Source organism: Aptenodytes patagonicus, chromosome 5, assembly GCF_965638725.1.
Source record: "Aptenodytes patagonicus chromosome 5, bAptPat1.pri.cur, whole genome shotgun sequence".
Lineage (NCBI taxonomy): Eukaryota > Metazoa > Chordata > Aves > Sphenisciformes > Spheniscidae > Aptenodytes > Aptenodytes patagonicus.
The window spans coordinates 23,506,458-23,514,055 of NC_134953.1; positions in this window are offsets into that span (position 1 = coordinate 23,506,458).

Consider the following 7,598-nt stretch of genomic DNA (forward strand, 5'->3'; position numbering starts at 1 on the left):
TGCCACTTTTAAGAACCTTGCGCAATGCAAATACTTAACAAACACTTCCACAACCTTGGAATCTAAAAATGATTTTCACTTCCCTGTCTCTTTTGACATTACTTCCGCTGACAATGACAAGTGCCTCAAAACTGCGTATTGCTTTCCAGCTAAAGCTTGACCTTTGCTGCTTTTCTTCTTCAACAAGTAACACTGCTTCAAATTATACCTCAGACAAGAAAGTGAATGAATCATCCAGCTATGAAAGACTTATTTTCAAACTGTAGGAAAATACATACCTGGGCATTTGGTTCTGGAGTTGATTAAATCACCACATTTGCAAATCCTTAGGCCTTAGCTCCCTGTAAAGTTGATTTAAAATTCTGAGAGAAAGACCATAAGCAAAATTTGCAGAAGAGCATGCAGCCGATATGCAATATCCATGAACAGTAAAACCAAGATTTCTGATAGTTCATGTGGTGTTAAGGAGGACAGAAGCACTCATAGAATGTTAGAATCATAGAATAATAGAATACCTTGAATTGGAAGGGACCCATAATATTGTGGGTTTCATTCATATAGATAACATTTTCAGTCAGGTTACATCTACCAAAACTCTGCTCATTCATGTGAGAAACCAGAACTTCTGTTGGCCGGAAGACTTCCAAGTAGGAAGCGAACAAACATTGCCCACCTCATACCTATTTAATAACTATTATTGGTGGTGTCAGTCTACTCTCTCTCAGTGGTCATGCAGCCATCCTCCAAGAATATATCATCAGAGCTAACCGGCATTAGGCTGACTTTGCAGAAAGGCGAAATACTGAGAAAAGTGGGAAAGAGAAGTGCCTTTAAGCAGGTCCTTGCAGAACTGAGCTAAAGCACCGTGCTGAAGAGACAGTAACACCCTTTTTTACGCAGTACATTTCATCCCCAGATGTGGTTAATCTTGAATAGCTGCTGCCAGGACTGGGCCTGTTCTGTGGATGAGAGGGCTATACCTCTCTATCCCAAACCAGAAAGAATGTGCAGAAAGCAAAGATACACAAATTAAATCTAGCCAACATTTTCATGACTTTGTTTATGTTGGGAAGGTGAAAGACAGAGCAGACTTTCTAGACTATTTTGGTAATTAGAATGATTTAAAAATGTGGCTAGGCAACGGAGTGTACAGACCTTAGGCTGTTCTGCCAGCTCATCTAAGTCATCATCTGCAGCATCACTTGCTATTTCGTTACTAGACATCCTTGGGGTTGAGCGCTTCAGTCGTGCCGCAGCATTCCAAAATGTTTCACCTGTTTTTTTGTTTGTCATTTAAAAAAAAGGACATGTGCCTATGAGGAATATGATTGGGTGAGCAACTTCATTTGCCTTTGTGGTCTGCTCTTGAAGTTGGACCTAGGATGCAATGACAAACCAGTGCTAGATGCACATCAGTTGCAAAGAGAAGTCACTGGGAGCTGCAAGGTTCTGCAGCTCATTGTAGCTTGGGCATGCCATTTGAAGCTGAAAATCTTGGCTACTGTGACAGGCAATGAGCAGCAGAGAGGTAACAACCTGGGCTTCTGATTTTCATTTGAGACATGGTACACAGTGGGGGAAACTTTTCCAATCTACTGCAAAGTGGGACAGGAAAATTTTTGTCCACATGTCAAGCGTCTCTCCTACTGTTAGGGTCCGGAAAGTGAGGTATGACACTAATAATTACAATCGTGAGCTAAACTTTCAAGCTAAACTTTCAACAGAGCTGACTGAGACAAGGCTTTGTGGAAGTGAGTCTGCTGTCCTTAATGTGTACTTAAATTTACATAGCACTCTTCGTCTGAGAGGTCATTTAAGGGCTATACAAATACAGACCAGCATATCAATATACCACTTTTATCATATGGAAACACAATCCTACGGCACATAATACAGGAATATGACATACAAAACAACTTAAAATGTATTGCTCCCTGCCATAACTATCACATGGAAAATGTAGGTAAAGTGAAAGTAGCTGCCTTAGCTGGAATCTGGAGATAATAGCCTATTGTTAGGGCTTTTTTATGACTACAGAAGAGCAGAGCCTTGTACTAGAGTATCATTTGACAAAGGAATAATTGATGTAATGGCGTTAGGTTAGATGCTAGGCATGTGCTTAAAATTGACCTCTAAGAAGACTCAATTGCATGAGTTGTTCTGTCGCGCACCCCACTTTAGGGACCAATAATCCCTAAACCGTAGAGATGCCTCATCCCACAACTGCTAACCGATACCTACACCTGTAAATGATTGAGAATACCAAAACAAAATGCCAGGACTTCTCTATACAATTGTAGGAAAGGCCAATGGTACCAAAGTGGGACATTCTTCTCACAGACTGTACAGGAAGATTAGGTGCTTACAAACACCTTGCATGGGAAGTCTTTCTAAAATCCCTTTCTTCTCTTGTACATGAGCACCAGTCAGGACCAGTCATTATCCATTTGTCCACCTGAGATTCAGAGCACGAATCGGTTTCACTCGGATGCCAGCCATCTAACTGAGCAAGAACTCAGCCAGGGCTCCCCCACACAAGTCCTGCAATGGAGCGGGAGCGCTCAAGCAGGGGTGGGCTGTTGGGCCACTGCTGCTGTCCCAGGGGGAAGGGAAGCACTATCACCTCAGTACCATGGCCCTCCCAAACACATGTGGGTGCCTAAGCTTAATGCAGAGATTTCAGCAGTCAAAAATTGAGGTGGCGGTTATGTTCTTCTGGGGTTGGGCACTGGTGGAGTGCAAGCAATCTGATTGCTCCCCAAGACTAGACTTACACACCACCTGAGTAAGCAGTCTGAGTTTTACCCTTAAGCACAAGTCCTTCTTTCAGTGTTGTCTGAAGTCCTTCTTGAGCTTTTAAATCCTTGCCCTGAAAACATTTCTCTTGATTTCTCTTGATAAGATACATGATTTAATAACCCTTTTAAAATATAATAAGAAAGAAAGAAAATTGACAACCCAAGTTCTGCACAGTAAGGTCAAATACTCAGTTCCTTCTCCAAGCTGAGCTCATCATGCTTGGAAAACTCAGGACATAGCTGTGTTGGTCCAGCTTTTCTTTAAAGTGTTTTAACCCGATGTCCAAAACAAAGCAGTAAATTAGGTGAACCTGTCAGCTGAAATTCAATGTCCTTAGCTGAAACTTGGCATGTAGCTTTGCCAGCTCAGTTATAGATTTTTTTTGATGACTATTTGGCTTTTTATTTCTCTCTGTGCCTTTTTTCCTACCTACTTCTTTTCTGCCTTAAAATATACTTTCCATTACAATAGTTGAGCGCAGGAGAGCACCACCTTACTAACTTCTCTAATGTAGCCATTTTACTTAAATATTCTAGACACTAGAACCATTTTCTATTAAACTCACAGGTTTCTTTCTTTCTGTCATTGGAACATGCTTTTAAATGTAAATTATTTTGTTTCTGAGGTGTATGGAAATAAATGTAATGTGGAAATTCACTTTGCTCAACTGAGGCTAAACAAAGCATTAAAAAGGTGCAAGAGCATATGATCCTGATCAATACAGGGACATCTACTTAATTCCCATTGCTGAGTTCTGTAATTCTAACACCTGTGAAATTAGTTTTTCTCCAGGTAGATCTTAGTTCAAACACTGAATAACACAGCGTATTTCAAAGATTTAAGTTTTATCAGTGCACATTTTAGGAGTCACTTCACGTCAAAGTTAATAGTGCATTGTTTTGAATTATGAACGAAATTTTTACACAGTCAATTTGTTCCCTTTCCTTTCTTATCTAGACCTCATAGTGATGATATCAGCACTTTAAAAAGCCCTATTCACTGCTTGCTGTAACATTTGAAATATTACATCCTTACTTTACTTGCAGGTCATTACCATCCTGAGAGGGGCCTGAAATGCCATGGGAAAAAGTAGCTTGAATTGTCACTCTGTTCTCCATCCTCAGTGGATTGAGTCCAATGCTGATTACCAGGGATAGTCAGAGCTGCTTAGAAATTTTAAAATTGCTGCCCTTTCTCTGGTTTCTGGATTTGCTGGCTTGTTGCTAGCAATTCTAAAGAAGCCATGGTTCTCCAGCCCAGAGAGCAATATTTACCCTCTTTTCTTGAACTTGCCATTATTTCTTCTCAAATTTCTTTCAATATCAGTAAGGGAAGCCAGAACAAACCAAAAAAATCTAAGCTTTAAAACTTTTCTTGGGAGGAAAAATTAGCTAAGCTAGCTTTTTAAAGAAGTAGAAACTGGGTTGAAGAAAGTTGGCTTTATTAAATTCTGCTTTAAGGCTTGACCTTAAGTTCTACAGGTCACATGAAAAGCAGTAATATTTCTATAGACATTTTATGTACGTGTTCTGTTGCTGACCTATATTCCTAATAAAACCCCAAAAGAATGACATCATACACTTTCATATGGCTACAAAGGGAAGTTTGAATCTCCTAGCATCATGCATTTGAAAGGTTTACTGCTAGTGATATTAATCTATAGGCATAGCTTCATCTATACCCCTATACTAAGTGAACCAGAATTAGACTGCCCAACCCTTTCATACTTACAGTCATTTCTTAATCAAGGTGGAATCTCAATCTTATTTATGACAATGAGGATCCAGAATAGTCCCACTAAACACAACGGTGTTATTAGAAGTTTGTATACGAAAAATAGTGATCACTGCAGTAATGATGTGTATATAACAGTTTAAATGCAGATCTATCTTTCATTTCTATTTAAATATCTCTTCAAACATTAATGTATCAAACTTCAGCTGTATCATGGGTATAGCTGTCTTAGAAGGATGTACCTCAAGTACTGAGATATGGAGAGAGAAAATAACTGGCTCACAAAAAGAAAGAATTTAACAGAATTCAGAATGGAATCCTCATCTTCTTTCCAGCCCGTGCTTTTATCGTAGCACCTTCTTTTTTCCTGAATCATGGAACAAAAGAAATATAGCCTAATGCAGATTTTATCTTCTGTAGTGTAGCTGTGAAATAGCAGCTCCACAAAATCACTGTCCTTTACACAGTGGAAGTGACTCTTTAGCAGTGTCAAGGGTTGTTTGCTCTTCTGATCTGCCCATTTACAGAGTTGCATCCAGAAGCATGTTTACACAGGACTCCTCCCCTATGTTTATTATTTTCTGTTAACAAACATACTTTCTCCCCCTAGCTCTTCATTGCCGGGAGCTGATACGCTCCAGCGGACAGCTGTGAGGTTGTACCCAGCCACTGGTGGTGGTCCAGCACTCACCGAGGCTCCAAGAGCAGGCAGATGGTCCATGTAGGTGGGATGTTAGAGTGGCATTTGAGAATATCAGCAGTTGTAAGAGCTAACATTAACGTTCATTTTGGAAGTGGGACAGACCCACTCCATGGGTTTTCAATCTTAAAGCCATCTGTAATTTTCCAGAGTTAGCTTATGTTTTCCTGGAAGAGCATCCAGCACATGCCCACTCCGGGGCTCCTTGGCTCTTCGTCTGTGTGCTTATGTGGATGGCAGACTTCATCTGAAGAAGTAATCCCTCTGTTGCCATCATTGAACAACATGCAGTAAATAAAAGAGTTAAGGATAATCCAGTAATTAGAAACAACCTGACTCCACGTTTTTGCCATATCAGTCTACGAGAAATGTATGAATCCACATGAGGAAAACGTTACCCTTTGTGGCATTCATAGATGGTGATTACTCAAAATCAGATTTTATTACTAAGATGCATCTCTAAAAACAATAGCAAAATGTACGAGCTAGCAACAAGCAGAGTTCAATAGGAAGAGGGAGAGCATCCTCTCTCTCCATCAGACTTCAACTAAAGTGGTTAAACTGCATGTTACTAGTTTATCACAATTCAGCCTAAGGCTTTAGAAGTGCAAATACTCATGTGGCCTTTCTCCCTTCCTTCCACTAAAAAGTCTGGACTAGTTATGACATGCTATTTTTATTCTGGCTACATCTCTATGGAGTTTTCGATGGGAAACCTTCAGCAGCACCAAATGGATCTATTTCTCCTTTTACAGCTTTTTTGCTGTGTACATGTTTGGTTATTCCAAAGTTTGAAAATGAGAAAGCAGCTTCCCATTATGCATCAGCATTCCCAGCTGGCAGACTGTTAGAGATGAACTATCAAATCACAAGTACTGTAGAGAGATTTAAAAGGGGAAAATTAAAAGCTGCATCATTTGATTAACTTCTGTGTCTCACATTTGAAAATTATTGATAATGAAGTTTACTTTCATGTAAACCTAGCAATACTTCTCAGAGCATTTGGGAGCCCAGAGCACTGTCATTTACTTAGTGTTGAGATTCTCCTATGCAATTTTTAATAGTTTATACACAAACCCATGTTTACTGGTTTTTAACATTTTTACAAAACAGTATCTGCAATATAGATCCAAATTCTTACAACCGCTCTACAACTTCAGTGTTGAACAAGCCTGAAATGGAAAGCTTATGTTTTAGTTCAACACTATAATTAAGTGATGGCTAAAGTCCCTGACTTTCCAGAGACTCTGTCCTTTTCTTTTTGCTTTCGTTTCTATTCTTTCCATGGAAAAGATAGAATAGAAACTTTCAGGTGAACAGAATTGTCTAAAGCAAATTAGTTTAATGACGATGCCTTTTCCACAAATCAGTGATGCACATTAAAGATTCAGAATGCACTTTAGAGCCATGCAAAATGTGGAAAATAGCAAGGTACCAGGGCAATCCCCCTCTAAATTATAGATTGAGAATTAGATTCTGCTCTCAACCATGCAGGTGCAAATCCATTAATTTCAGAGCAGCTGCTTCAGGTTGACATTGATATGACTGACATCAGAACTCGGCTGGGGAGCTGGTTCTTTCCCATTGCTCATGGCAAGTAATAAGTATCCGATGCCTTGAGTTGTCCTACCAATCACCCTCTTCTCTACCATGCTGAATTATAGCATGTATACCATGTAACCTGTGGGATATTACAGGTCCATTTCTTTACGTTGTAGCAGGGTGTGTGGGGAATTGATGAATGTATCTGTGAGCAGCATAAGGAAATATTTGGAAATCTAGTTCAATTATTTCCACCTAATGACCCATGGGTCCCTGTGGTTTGGTGGAACATCATGTGGTGCTCTTTAAAAGTGTTAAACCTGATGTAGGTCTGCTTCAATTTGCAATAAATGGATCTGTGCATCCATTGGAAAACATTTTACAAATACACAAACAGAAAAAAGATGTGAAAGAATGGTTTAGTTCTCTTTTTCTCCACCACATATTTTATTTTATTTTATTTTATTTTGTTTTATTTTATTTTACTTTAGGTTGGAAAGCCTTCCACTTAAATATTTGTATAAGCTTTGACATAGTTTTCAAGCTTTCTGATAGACCCCAAAGAGACTCTAGGTAGTTTTTAAATGCATGCTAACAAATCAAATCTGTTCTTAAACCCCCCTTTCCTGCACCCTTCTGAATCAATGAAGCACAGGATTTTTGACCTTTTTAAGGGACAACAGAAGGACACGCTTAAATTATGCATTGCTGCTGAAGGAAGACCTATTATGAAAAAAATTTGATGCTTATTTGGACAGATCCTCAGCTGTGGTAAACTGAAAAAATCAGCCAGAAGTCAATACTCACATCAAAGGGAGATCTA